At 30.3% G+C, this 16610-nt stretch overlaps 1 protein-coding gene across 1 annotated transcript in view; it reads right to left on the minus strand.

The window, feature by feature from the left end:
- The window catches only part of LOC143912094 (superoxide dismutase [Cu-Zn]-like), a 207596-nt gene that overhangs the window by 165528 nt on the left and 25458 nt on the right, over positions 1-16610 (minus strand). The window lies entirely within an intron of this gene.

Here is a 16610-nt window from a genome sequence, read left to right on the forward strand (position 1 = left end):
CCAGGATACGAGGGGAGATGAGGATGGAGCGAAGAGGGTAGGTTGAAAATCGGACACTTGTTCGCGCCTCCACTGTCAAACAAGCATGTAAACAAGTTTACCGCGAATCCGACTCGTGACGAATTGCCTCTACGTCAAAGTATAATATATTCTACGATACTACCTATGTATGTATAAATGTATACTCGTGTGAACTTTCATCTGGAGCATTCATAAGTATTTATAAATTTTTAAATCGTAGTGCGCGTTCAAAGTGATTATGAAAATCTCTTATGTACGTATGTACAATATTAATACATAATAAATTTTACACAATAGGCATTAAGTAAGGAGTACATAAATCTAATTTTCGAATAAAAATACTTTTTCCATTTAATTTCATGTACCGTATAATGTAAGCTTATTTATGTACATGTGTCGGCATTTAAGCACGTCATATGCTTAGATATGTATGTATGTAAATATGTAAGCTGCCTCTCGCAGATTTTCGCATAATTTACTTTTCAGATTATTATATGGTATAATGTAACGTGAAATAGTTATTTAACGCAGTGTTTCACAGGTAATATATAATTACATAATAATGAAAGAAACCCAGTCGCTGAGTATACTGTAAATTTTAAATTTGCTGTATTCCCTCAATGCTATTATATTACATTTTAATTCAATTTAAACTTAGTTGCCGGTTTACGGAAATTCCCATAGCTAGACTTAATTAAATGAGAAGACTTATCGATATCATTTAATATACTTAGACTTTTTACAGAATATATTCATTGAAAATCTACTAATAACCACACCTTATATAAATTATATTAAGTCAAAAAGAATCACTATGAAAAATTAATTAAAACTTTAATAATTTCCGCCCTTTGTATTTGAATCACAACAATTTATTTAATATGTGTTAAGGAGGGAGAGCGAGAATAGTTCATAATTAACCTTTTAATTTCGGAAAAAGCTGTACGTCCTTTGGAAAATTCTCGCATATCAATATTAGCCACAGCGTAATGCAATGGTAGAGCTATTGCATACCAGTAAATAGCTCATGGGTTCAAGTTTCATCCAAATATGCCACTGGCGATATCTCGTGGTTATTAAAAATACAGATAGACCATCTTCTGTTAGAAGTTACCGAGTTTTCTAGCTCAATTGTTGTGATGAATCCAATAAATCAGTATTCTGCCCCCCAGTATCTCGAAACTTTGAACTATTAGCATCTCGAATTTGTTGAATCTTATAAAAATGTTACCTACATAATGTATTTCTAGCAAATTTCCGGTATCAAAAAATTATTAACTGTCCATATATGATATACATAAATATGTATATCTCTATTGTATTCTATGTCCTGTTATGTTTGAAAAATCATTAGTACTAATTGTCAAATACAATTTAACCATATGAGTCACCTTGGGGTCCTGTCATGGCATGTATGATGTCTGTATGTATGTATGTATTTATTTAATAAAATTCAACTTTTGTAGGCTATTGTAGGCTAAGAACAGAAACTTTTTCAACCCGAAATTTTGATTTTTGAGCGAATGGGTTTGAAAGTTTTCTTCTACACGCTTATGAGATTAAGGGGAAAATTTGATCGTTAAAATTTTAGCATGTAGATTTGTCTCAGTAATTTAAATATTGAATAGATAAATTCTGATAGAAGACAGTCGATCAATTACTCAATATGTCTATTTGATTTATAAAATTTAAATTAAATCATAAGATATTTTAATGTGTGGGGTTGAAAGATGCATCGCATTGCACGCATAATTGCACAATTATTCTCCGTTGATTTCCAACAGGCCTTAACGATTGTCCCTTCCGCCGCCCCACTCCCCTTTCGCCGTAGGACTTGTTGAATTATTTATTCGGTCGATAGTCGGAAGCCGCCCTTTCACGGTCGTTCTGACTGCCATAAAGGTATCTGGCGGGCAATAAAACCTGCCGGCCCAATAAAAACTTTCAGTGTGGGGGCCACCACATGTTATTTGGGCCGGCCGTAACGCCCTTAAAGCCGACCCATTTCGCCGCGGTAAAGACAACCGACCCAAACCACCCCCCCACAACTTCGAACGACACGAATGATCCCTTTAATTATAAAGGAAAACGTTTTAGCCACCCATCTGGTCCTCGACAAACTGGAACGTTCTTCGCGATCACGTCCGACGAAATTAACCCTTACTCCTAGTGCAACGATTCGAGTATAGTAGCGCTTGCGAAAACGGCAATTATCCTTTTTCACAATTAAAAGAAGGCGTATGCAATTATTTATAATGAATACGGAAATTACAAAGCTATTTTGAAGGAAACAATCGTATAAACATTGGTGAGTTATCCAAGTTGGAAAAACAATTTCTTTTAATTCTATAAATCTGTCATTTAAGTCACAAACTATTTATTTATTTACTGAAAAATCAACAGACAACAGATGTGGAAATGCATAAAAATAAATAATAAATGTAACAAAATAAAATAACATCTGAGCCCAATTATATTTTCTTACAAATTACATAAAATGGTACATAGAGAAAAACAAATGAAAAAGAAAATAATAAAAACTAAAACATGACTAAATAGTACATAACAAAACATAATATTGATACAAACATATAATTGAAACATAATATTGATATAATATTGTATAAAGATTATATAATATAACTAGAAATGGATCAATCAATCAAAACTCTCCCGATGGTAGTCCTGAATTGACGCAAGGAAATACCGAAAATATCAACGTCATTCAGCTCCTCCTTTTAGGGAATTGGTTTTGAAAGGGTTAAGTGAAAAGAGTGCAAGGTGTCTAGAATGCCTAACTTGTATCCTGAAATCAACCTTACTCAGTAAATCAGGACAATCAAGGAAACCATTTAGGAGCTTAAAAGGAATGTAGCATCAGTGAGTCGTCGCCTGACAGAAAGATTGTTAAAGGATAGGAGTTTGAAAATATCGGGAACAGTAGTATGGGCGTACTATTGTACCTTAGGGCGAAATCACACAGCGTGGGATGTGGTATGTGGTACTTCGACAAGTTCTCCGATATTTCTTAAAACCGTTGTCGATCACTGTCAAGCAAGGATAAATACAAGAATACAATTTTACCGAACACACCCAGGGGGTCTGTTTTTTGGACGCTGTGTACTGAGCATCGCATGAATTTATTCAAGGGATGCCCCGTTTCGAGGATCGCACGTTTTAAAGTATCTAAAAAAAACCATGTACCACGTCCCGCCGTGTGTGATTTCGCCCTTAGTGATGCATAATAAAAAGTGCAGCACCATTAGTCACTCCACATCTATTGAGTCAATTAAATGATTGCTTTTTTTGTTTCTCGAAGCATCTGGGTTAAAATATCGAAAACTTTTTCAGTAAATGGAATTCTTATCAAAAAAATATCTAACAAATATTAATAATTTGCTAATTGCCCCCCGCCGCACAGTGTAACTGTTTGCAAATCTGCCTAGACAAGCGCTCACTTTGTTTTAAAAACGCTATATCTCAAAAACTGTAACACACAATAAGCTGAAAATTTATTTTCGATGAATTTATGTTCAGATATTGCGAGATTTTAATACAACGCGATGAACTGAAGTGGTAGTTTACTTTCGAATAAAACTGAGCTTGCATTGCATTTTGCATAAAAAAACTTAAAAAGATTTTTATCAAAAATTTTAAAAAAATTTTAAAAAGGTTTTTATCTATAAAATTATCAATTTGATTCATAATCAGTGGGAAAAAATATGGCAGAAATTGAAAACGTTTCAATGATGATACAAAAAAAGGTAAAAATTTGTTTATCGGTGTAGCAACTAAAGATACATACATACAAGTTTAACATAAAAATGAAGACTTTGTGGCAATGTGTGGCAGTAAATTTTGCATTTTCTTATAGTTGAATAGTTCAACTTTAATAATTAATTAAAATCGTACTAGAATCGAGCGGATGTTTATTTTAAAAATGTTTTAATTTTTCAAATAATACCAAACTCGGGGGGTGGATATTATATATATAATCACAATTTCTACAGAAGAAATATTTTCGGCAAAATTTTAATTAAACATATTAAAACATATTTTTTTGATTAATGTTCAATCAAAAGTGTATCAATAAAGTTTTCGATTAGACGACAATTGACCTCTAATCTAGAAGTTACTAACACAGCCAGTAAAAATCTATATGTATTTTGTTGCATATCACGAGTTGTGACAGACATTTGACACGATTAAATAAAATTTCAGATTAAAGATATTCAAAAATTTAAAACGACGATATTTTAATATTTTTTCGGAAAATATTAAAATCGTAAAAGTCTAGGCAGACTTGCAAACGGCCACATTGTGCGCTAGAGAATGGGAAACACTGGTATGAAGTGTTTATTGTTTTGTGGGATCTGAACGAATTCAAAAAACAAATATGAAATATTAAAACCTTTTAACGGTTCTCACACAAATCATCCATCCACCTTATATGTAAATACGTTTACGAGTTTTATGAGATAGTGAAACCGAATTTAGTGGTTTTGAATTGAAAATTTTAAATTTGTTTGGTAGACAAACAAACAAATATTCATCTTATTGTAGTGAAAGAAGACTTTATTTGTCCCGTGTTTCTAGGGTGAATTAAAGTTGGAAAAAAATGTAAGAATTAAAATGAGAATTACAAAAATAAGTTTTTCCAGATAATTTTGTAGTATACAGGCTAAGTTTACAAAATATGGAGCGTCTTTACCAAAAACTGTATAAACATGTACATATACATGTACATATGTATCTACATACATATATCTAAAATTTGATCCAATCTGTATAACTAGAATAAATATCTGAATTTGGAAAATTCCCCTATGAAAAAAGTTAAAGAACAGCCCAGATCATTTTCTAGTACCTACAAATGATATATGTACTAAATGAAGTATGGAACGCTGTATACTCGGCATTATGAGAAGATACGGGAAACGGAATGCGTGGGTGAAAAGTATAATAATGGTTATTGGATATTGTAAAGAGAGTGAAAAGATTGAAATGGCAATGGGTAGGGTCACGTAGCTAGGAGAATATATGAATGTAGGTAAAGGATTGAAATAAGATGGATAAAGTAAATTAGAAGAATGTGTGGGGTGAGATGGATGAGAGTTGCGCAAAACAGAAACGAATGGAAACGTGTTGGAGAGGCTTTCATCCAGCAGCGGATAGTGAATGGCTGTAAATGATGATGATATATGTATCTAATATATAATTTCAAAATATACTTTGTATGTTTGTTTGGTTCGTAGAAAAAAACAATTGAATATTCAAATACATTTAAATAAAACAAATTTAATAAAATGTTTACTATTAGATTGGCCATGTTAAAGCGGTTTATATTACAAATAAGCCGGGTAAAACCACTAGTAATATATAAATGTACATAGTTTTATTTAGATAAAAGATTCATTGATTGACTTTGATTGTTACGATACATACAAACATAGATATGTTTTTGGTTCCAATCCCAAAAATTTCGTAATAACATGATAAAAATAAATATTATATCTTTAAAGTTCATTTAAATATCTTCTGACATTTTCGCTGACATTGTACATATGCATATAAAACATTCTCATGATTTTTTTATAGATTTATGTGTCCAATTAGAATGATATTAATCAAATGAAAAACATTATGTTGTAATTTTATAGGTATAAAAAAATGACTACTGGGACTTTTCTCATAAAATATTATGTATATATGTAAGTATGCATGCAGTCATATGAAATAACTGAAAAACAAAGCATTGATTTGATGAACTTGAAATTTGAAGCATTTTTTCAACACTGCAGGTTGTTAAATTATTTTAATCATATATGTATATGTGATGAAATAATTAATGGATAAAAAACGTTACCAATCACTTTGAAATATGTACATATATTATTATACGCAGTTTCATTTTCAAATAAAAAATTCAAATTGATGTGAATTTAATATAATACGTGTGGCGGGCGAACAATCAATCGATCATCAATTAATAATACGAAAGTAAATTTAATAACCTGATATATTTTTCAACGCTTACACTGTACCTGCCATAAACACCATTAAAAAGCTTATGAAATAATTTATTTTCTATCAAGTACTACATATATTTACGAGTACACTTATAACATTGATGCTATCGATGTCGTACACGAATTGAGCTCGGTCCTATAATGGATTGGCTACATTGCGTTGTAGCGGATCCGAAGGGTGGGTTTCGGAGGGTAGGGTAGGAAGGGTTGTAGAGTGGCCTGGATGTAGTTTGTGATGTGCTCAATCAAGGAATGTGATGCCTGATAGATTACCTGTCGTATCGGATGTCACGGTGTTGGCGTTGACGCGTATGCGTGCGCCCTAAGCCCACGCCCTAGCGATTAAGCCCTTTTGTGAGCGAAGGCTTACGCGTTCCTAAGTTACTTGTTAAGGAGACAGGCCCAGTCGAACTAAATCCACCAGTCATACACAGCCCGATGGAAATATTAATCATTTTCATGGAAACGTATCGCATTCGTTCGCGACGAGACGTTAAAGGATTTTCCGAAAATGTAGCGATGTGTGAAAAGTCCACTCAATATCACTCTCGGGCTTTTCAATGGTTAGTGGATTCAATAGCTCGTGAAAAAAATCTCAATGTATAGTAAGTTATTTAGTTGAGTGGCACTAAATTACTATTAACTGAACCAGGCATGGTTTTGAATTCGTGTGTATTTTATTTATTTACAAAACGATGATGCTTGGAGATTCAGTATATGTTTTTATACATATGTAGGTAGTACTTTGTTATTATTACTAAATTAAGCTTCACAATACATATTATATCTATTTTAATAGCTTCAAATCTACTGATCATTTTCTATTTTACATTTTTTTGGTCTTATATACATATATGTATATATATATATATATATATATATATATATATATATATATATATATATATATATATATATATATATATATATATATATATTATTTTAATGTTAGTGTAAAGCAAAATAGGAATAAGAGCTTAAAATCCTATTTAAAATTAAAATATATTATGTAAATATTTATGTAGTTGTACTTAACTGAATCACTGGTTGAAGATTTGAAGAATTTTACGGTTTCACTTTGTTGAATTTCAGTGATTTTCCATTTTATTCTTAAGGGAATAGAAAGGAATAGCAGTAATGAGAAATACTTTGATGTAACGAATTAAATTTCTATAGAATTTAAACTTTAGAATATCTAAATTTTAGTTTTGAATATTTTTCTTTTGAAGTTTGAACTCGAGTTCAAACTTCAAAAATTGTTTTTATACCAAAAATAACTTATTATTATTGTAATATTACAATATGTTATTACAAATTTACTATCCGCGCTCACATTTAATATTTGCGAATATCAACCTTTCACGACTTCTAAGAATAAAATACATATTTTAATAATATATACATCGCACATAAGGTAGTTATCCTAATTTATGGCATTAATTTAAGTGAATTTAAAAGGCTTGCCTAACTTATAAATTCTAACCTAACTCGATTTAATTTTAATTACGATTTAATTTTTAATTTTACGATTTACGAATTTTAAGTTACGATTTAATTTTAATATAATGGATGATTGTGTAAGTTCATGCCCGTTTACCGTTATAAGACGATTATTACTATGGATGAAAATGGTGCACGAATTTTTCCAATTATTCAATTGAATAGATTCATATACACATTTCGGTGGAAACGTAGGTATATGAATCTATTAAATTGAATAATGTATAAGTGATTTGTGGAGTATAAGAGATTTGCACACATACACAAATTGCATTCCTACATATGTTTGTATGTAGAAATAAAATCAATGATTAAAGTCCGACTGGAAACTTTGTATGGATAAAATACATACAACTCCATTAATGTGTATTTAATTTCAACTACTTTTATTGATTTTAATTTTTAAATTCATTTTAATATTACTAAATTGTGTTCACAATACATCTTGTATTTATTTTAATAGTTACTGATCTACCTATCATTTTCTATTTTACAATTTTATTCTATTTTTGTTAGTAATTATAGTATTTTATTCCAATGTTAATGAACAGCATAAGCATAAAAAGGGTTCAAAATCTTTTTACAATTCTTATAAATGCTGATAATACATTATATACATAATATTAACTAAATTCGATAAAGTCGATGATCTAAAGCAGATTGTGTTTAGGTAATCTGTGTTTACACCTGAAGGATATAGACATTTTGTTGTAATCACCGAGACTCATAAGTGTGTTAGTGTGGTTGTTAGTGATTCTTTCATATAATCTACTGGTTAGCTTTTTTGTAATGTCTGTGACTAACGGAATATTATATATGGCATGCAGTTTTCTCAGTTTAGTATACATGGGTGTGTTAAAAATTATTTTTAGGGATTTATTTTGTATTATTTGGAGCTTGGAAAAGTTAGTATTAACTATTTTTATGACAGTGGTTTAATATACCATACTGAGTAAAAATTATAATAGTATCCTATTAGTGTTATCAAACAAAATATAAAGCTTTCATACTTATATAAAGCTTTCATACATATTTTAAATTATTTTCCAGGATGATTAAATGGAAAATCTGAAATATATATAAAGCCATATTTTAAAACAGAATGATTAATTAGCTTATTAATGGTGTACAGTTTAATGTAAACATTACAATATTTCAATTTACGATAAATTAAAATCCTTTTTGCTTGCATCCGATACAAGATTTATGCATTGCATTTCATTTACGTCTACATAGTACAGATTGTGTCGAAAGTGTTATTCTTTCTGGAATGGGTCGCCGCGGTTCCGGATGAATGCTTCCGTTTCCGGGTTTCGCTCTCGGCGTATTTTCGCGGTAAAATATTGTGTTATGCTTGCAGAGTTCACCACGTGGAAAATTTGCATTCGCCGTAGCATGGCGGATGCATACGTAAGCGGCAAGCCCCCGCCATTGTTGGAAAAGCGCACAACGAATTTTCACAAATTTCTAATGAAACTTATCGTATAAAGATGCGCGCTTTGCTCGACACGAGAAATTCGTGATAAATGGGAAGTCTTTTTGATTAAGGATGAATTTATTTGGAATGGAATTAACATACAATCCAATCAATCTTGTTTAATTTAATAATCATAAATAGTCTTGAACAAATTAACCCTCACATAAAAAATAATGGATAGAAATTCGTAAATTTCTGAATGAATCCAACTAATTATGAGGCATGGATACTACTATTTTATGCACTTAATGGATGCCTAAAGATTAATCCAATCTCTATAAATATAATCCCTGCGCTACAAACGATTGCAAACCAAGCGGGCGCATGCTCATTTCGCTGCATGCTCATTTCATAATTTTGTCTCGACTTTTGCCATTTTAAACTTGCTAGAAAGATCCTACTCAATTTTAAGAATTGCCAATCATCAGTGTTCATCGAAATGTCATCTGCGCAACCCCATGAATATCTCGTTTTTCGTACATGCTGAAATTCACTCAGTTAAAATTCAATCGAAATGAGCATGCAGCCGGGTGGTTTGCAATCATTTGCAGCAAACCCAAATATAATAGAATGTCTGCATTTGGAAAATTCCCCGATGAAAAATGTTAAAGAACAGCTCAGATAATTTTCTAGTACTTACAAATGATATACATATGTATGTACATGAAGTATGGATCGCTGTATGCTGGTCATGATGAGAAGCGTTGGGAAACAGACTACGTGGGTATGACTACGTGGACTACGTGGACTATAGACTACGTGGGTATGGTAATGAGAAGTATGACAATGATATTGGATATAGTGAAGAGAGTGAAGAGATTGAAATGGCAACGGGTGGGCCAAATAGTTAAAAGAATGGACGAAAGGTGGATAAATGAATTCCATGAATGCTAACCTAAGAGAATATAAGAGGAAGGCCGCATGGAAGATCGTAGATATAATTAGAAAAATGTGTGGGTGGGAGTTGCGTAAAATAGAGACAAATGGAAGAGTGTTTAAAGAGGATTTCATCTAGCAATGGATAGTGAAAGGCTGTAAATGATGATGATCATGATGATGACAAACAAAATGTAAACGTATAAAATTTTTGGTTTAGCTTCTGTGGAAAATGATTATTCGAAGATGCAATTTAGAATTTGTATAATATAAAATATTATATAGTGTATAGTTCTATGTATTGTATGTACATATATTCAAGTGTCGTGTCATGTCATGTAAATAAGCTATTGATTAACTTCATGTTGTGTCTGTTGATATCGAAATACTAAAGCAAATCGTGGTTATGCGACTAATCTGGTGCTCAATATGATTATTTAGTAAATTAAAAATTATTCGTGACGTTTGATAGTTGAGAGCAAATTTATACAATACAACCAACTCAATACTGTCATTTTAGCTACTTTTCGACGATAACTTCCATCAAACGCGTAAAAAAGGGTTTCATTTCATTACAAACGTTCATTGTATTCGAATGCAAATAAAATTCATGACATTCCGTTCAATAAAATAACGCTCGTGGCCAAAAAAGTTATCAATAAATCACGAGAAAGCTCAAAAAGCTTTTCAATGAAAATGATCAAAAATGAACGGCACAATCCGATGCATACATATAATAGCATTATTGGAAAAATACACGTAGTAACCCATTCAATGCTAACAATAACAGAACTACCTGCTGCAAACTTTGATGCAGTCCCAAAGCCTCCGCGCATATGCACCCCTATCCAATAGAGAATACTCACCCCTTACATTATTCATCTGGGAGGCTTAGGGGTGGGTTGCCGTCGTCTACCGGCAGATACGCTGACTTATTGCCTTCTTTGAATAAGTACGTAACCGCCTTTCGTCTGTAACTCTTCCTCCAGCATAGTCAAGCCGTAACATTGCAACAATGCCTCTAATGAGCGTCGAATTGGGTCTCCGAGGTTCGAAACATTATTATTTAAAAAATATATGTTTTCATACTTTTATATTTAGAATACTTTAATATTATACATTTTAATCGGTTCAATTAAGAAAGCAGCTAAAAACAATTACTAAAAATTTGTGAGTATTTAAACTGTGGTGGTATTTGTATATATAATATGTATGCATGTATGTATTTATGGACACACGATCCAATAATAGAACCTTTCTATTCTTCTATCCTGACCGACAATGTATGTGATTTAAACTCATGATTTCTATAAAAAAAATATTTAGAATACTTTAATATTATACATTTTAATCGGTTCAATTAAGAAAGCAGCTAAAAACAATTACTAAAAATTTGTGAGTATTTAAACTGTGGTGGTATTTGTATATATATAATATGTATGCATGTATGTATTTATGGACACACGATCCAATAATAGAACCTTTATATTCTTCTATCCTGACCGACGATGCTGTCAATTAAAAGGCAAACAAATAAATACATTAAAATTATTAAACACACATTCTAAAAGGAGTCTCGAAAAGCAAACGCCGTATAAACCCAAAATACCCCCAACATTTCAATTTGTCGATTAAAAATGTACGAATTCACGAATCACAGGTTCGTTTTTCCAATTCCTATATTTGGAAAAATTTTTTCGGTCATCCAAAGCTTATCCGGCTTAAATTTAAATTTACATGAACTAACGTATCTTTTGTATTATATTTACGCTGAGCACACGTAATTTATTTGAGAGGACAGTCCTTTATGTCTTTTACATGTCACATTTATTTTATAAAATTGCCCTTTTGTCCTTTATTTTGTAATATCGACTGTCGCTAAAAATATGAACAATTCATTTATTTTATTAAACCTGTATTGATTATTTAAATAACTCGGACAAATTTTTCGTGGAAATAAAAGTATTTGAATGGGTATTATCACGAAAATCCCTCGGTGGACAAAGATCAAGGAAAGCTACATATTTTTAGTTACTTACATATACATATGTATGTACTTGACGCCAAATTATTCGATAAAGTTTCGTGTATTAAAAGTTATGTCACAAATTATAGGATAGAAGAATATCGACAAAATGATAAGCTAACATATGTACACAAGGTTTGAATATTGCACAGAATAAAAGTTCCTTAAAAGTAATTTTTTATCTATGTGGATCTAATATCCCCCATTTAACGTTTATTTTTATGAGTGAACAAAATGAAAACAAAACTAAATTAAGAATAGACACATTAAAAACGTTTATTTATACTAAATGCAACTTTGAAATAAGCTGTATATATTTTTCTGATTTTTATTCGCAACCTGTGGTATTAAAAAATTCATTCTGCTGAAAAATATCTAAATTAATGTCATTAAATTTAAACTATGTACATGTAAGAAAAATGATTGATTAAGATTCCAAATTTTGTATGCTAATATTTTATAGCGAATTTAAAATATTCAGCGTACACCTTAAAATTCAGTCTCGAGTCTATGTGGATTCCTAGATATTTTGTATTATCAACTATTTCAATAATTTTATCATCAATTCTATCTTCATTAAATACATTTTTATTATTCAACCACATAATTTTTGTTTTATTCACATTCAGCTTTAAATTATTTTCACATAACCAATCACATAATTTAATTCTTTATTTATAATTTCAGACATTACATCAACATTATTTCCTATGATATATATTATATTAATGTATCATCTGCAAACATATGTATGCAGATACATTATTTCCTATGATATATATTATATATATATATATATATATATATATATATATATATATATATATATATATATTATATTAATGTATCATCTGCAAACAGAACATTTATTAACTACCCTAACAATATCGTTAATATCTAATATAATTTTAAGTCATAAAAGATTCTTTATATATCCTTTATTTTCTCCAATAAAATATGGTCTCTATAATATAATTTATATTATAAATTCAGTAAGAACTCATCAAAGCAATCGTATCATAGCACTTCTTTTCTATATCGCGTTTTCCCAAGAAAACCATCAGCTTATTTTTAAATGAAATTTATGTATGTACCTATGTATATGGACCAACACATGAATATATTTCTATATTTTCATTCTACCTTTGTATTTGCGAATCCATTATATTATAAAAACGAAGGATAACATATTTTACAAAGAATAACATCAACACATCATAGCCTTTGTAAACATGCTTCAAGCGATTCTTGTACTATACATATGTACATTCTTTCAAGTACCCAATTGCTCTTTATGTCTTATTGCCATTTATTCCTCAAACATTCAAAACCTTCATAGGCGTTTAAACCTATATATATATACATATACAGATACATCTGTAAACAATTGTTTGCGTGTGAACGTGCATACATATGTATGTATGTAGTGTATGTGTTGAGTTAGGGCCACATTACGAGCAACATTCGCGCATCACATATTTTCATTATATGAAAATTGTGTGCGGTAATGGGGCCATTGCGGCGCGTGTACGCAATTCTGGATGTTGTACAACGAATAGCGGCGTAAGTGGCGCCCCCACACCCAAACAATAAGCCCCCGTCGAACGATTCAGAAAGCCAGGATTTGCATATTGTGTGTTCGCGGGGGGTTGAAATTTACAGGTGGACCGAAAATAATCGCACTATTTGCCACCGACGCGACGGCATCGATGCCATTTCAAATTATGCAAATCGGATTTTCGCCGTCGTCATCGTTTTGCCGTTCGTGTTATCATTGCTGATATGATAAACTGTAATCGAAAGTGTGTTTTCAATTATATGTACCTATACTACTTGTGGTTAGTTCGAATCTTGCGTCTATGCGGTTAGTATCTGAATCCTTTTGTCAGTGTTCTTTTCCGGAGTAGGACGCAGATCACGTTTTGTGGTCCTGTCCTGAGATGGAGGCTTAGAGGAGGGTTCTGCTGGACAGCGTCAGGGGCTCATTGGCCGCCTGCATCATGGGGATATCATAATGAATAAAGCATCGTTTAGAGCTTTCGAAAAGTTCGCGGAATGCTTTGGCAAGCTGTGTTCCCCTGGATACTACTACTCCACTTAATTGCAAAAGCATTAATTAGTTTATTTATATATATATATATATATATATATATATATATATATATATATATATATATATATATATGTATATTATTTATTTATTTTATTATTTTATTTTATTTTTACATATATACCAGGAAGGCCTTACAGGTAAATCCCAATGCGCCTTCCTGGCCAATTACAAATACAAATACAGCATTTTTATTATAAGTCGTTGAATTGCGAGACACTGAAAAAACTCGCAAATTAACGAGACATCTATGAATTGTACATAATTTTTTATTGTACATCAATCAAATTTTTCAAATAGTGGTGACATAGTAGGTAGGAAGGATTTTTAGCCAATTTTTTTTCCGGGAACCGTTTCAACAATGAAATCAGAGAAAATTGGCAAACTCTGATAGGAAACGATCAACCTGGAGTCACAAATCCAGGTCTGACCAACAGCATACTCTGAAAAATTCATTTTCATTCAGGGATAGAACCCGGCACCTTCTTGACGGTAAGCAGAAGCTTAACGTCCGAGCTATGCTGCTGGCTATATATATATATATATATATATATATATATATATATATATATATATATATATATATATATATATATATATATATATATATATATATATATATATAGATATAGATATATATATAGATATAGATGTAGATGTATATATATAGATGTATATATATATATATATATATATATATATATATATATATATATATATATATATATATATATATATATATATATAATAAAAAATTCATTTTTTTTAAATGCTCATTAACGAGAATAAACCAGCAAAATCATTATCATATTCGAAGTTAGTGGGCTAAATTTAGTAAAAATTGGCTAATCTCTGGTCTAGTATATACTTTTATTAGTTATGTACTATCGTTAGCGATAGTTACTATGAACAAAACTTTTAACTTACAGGAGTGGAACTAATCAAGTTAAAATCATTTAACAGTTTCTAAAATAAAAATATTGAGATAGAAAGCCAATTCTCCCGAACTTGATGAAAAAATGTGTAAAAATGTAAGTACATTTTTGACGTTATTTAAAATTAATTATAAGTATTTTAAAGTAATAAAAAAATCACAATCAAAGGAAATAATATCCGATTTACGATTACATTTTGAGTTCGAAACTGAAAAATCCAAACATTTGTAAAAATTGAGCATTTTTTAAATGCTCATTGATAAACTGACCATTTAGCAAAAAACTTATTAACAATTAATTTCAAAATTAACTTACCAAATGTAGGTAATAAATAATTGACCATAAATTTAGCTGCTTTCGACTTTGATAATCTGTTTTTACAAGTTTTTTTTAAACATGTATTTAATATAAAGAATAAGGAGGTGAATTACATATATTTGTTGAGTTCGGCTCTGAAATACTTTCATAGTATCCATAAATTGAAGATTATTTTATAAAATAAGCCTTTTTAATAGATAACTAAAATGTGTTACATATGTTAAATTTTGATTATAGCATAAAACATAGGGTGATGATTGTACATACCCTACATATGTATGTATGTACTTCATATAATATGAACACATGCAATATGCTGGAAGAAAAAACAGTACTGTAACGTTTTTTTTTAATTGTCTATATAAATTATACATTCCTAATATAACTTCTCAATTAAAATGACGATATTTCGCATAACGCTAGTGAGTTACAACAGACAAACAAAAAAAAAATTACATATAGATTGGTTAAACTTTTTTTTGCACACCTGTCGTAATTCCAAGCATCGTCAGCTCTTAATTAAAAACCGACAGCACAATAATTGAATCCGGTTCACATCCAATTATTTTCAGCCACTTTTAACTGGATTCGTCGTATGAGTGGAATGGAATCAAGTCCACTTTAAATTTACTGCATTATTTTACATATAATGTATTCTTCATATACAAACAAAAATACATATGGTATACTTTTTATACTGAAATGCATACGAAGGATATGATAACTATTTCTCTGAACAATACATATGTATATGTACGTAATGCTATTTATCAATTTAAGATTTTTTTTTAATTTTAGACATTTTTTAAAAATATATTTGATTTTTGATTTTTAAATGCTTTTTATTATTACGAAATTATGTTCACAATACATCTTATATCTATTTTAATAGCTACTGATCTACTGATCATTTTCTATTTTACAATTTAATTTAATTTGGTTATTAATCACAGTATTATATTATTCTAATGTTAATCTAAAGCATAATAGGAAAAATAGCTCAAAAACCTATTTACAATTTAAAAAATATATCAGGGCTGTGGAATCGGATCAAAATTTAGCAACTTCGAGTCTGACTCCAGCTTCATTTTATGATTCTAATCCGACTCCAACTCCAAACTCCAACCCCAACTTGAACTATTTTATTTACATGGACTTTTCTGCCCAACATATAAAATTTTAAGTAGTGAAAATAATAGTGATTTTCAAAATAGAAAAATGAAAGAATTTAAAAAATCACTTAAATTTTACATTTAACCAAATTTATTGAATTATTGGTAAATAAATTTGGTATAAATAAAAAAATATATGTACTTGC

This window comes from Arctopsyche grandis, chromosome 5 (genome assembly GCF_051622035.1).
Source record: "Arctopsyche grandis isolate Sample6627 chromosome 5, ASM5162203v2, whole genome shotgun sequence".
In the NCBI taxonomy this organism is placed as follows: Eukaryota; Metazoa; Arthropoda; class Insecta; order Trichoptera; family Hydropsychidae; genus Arctopsyche; species Arctopsyche grandis.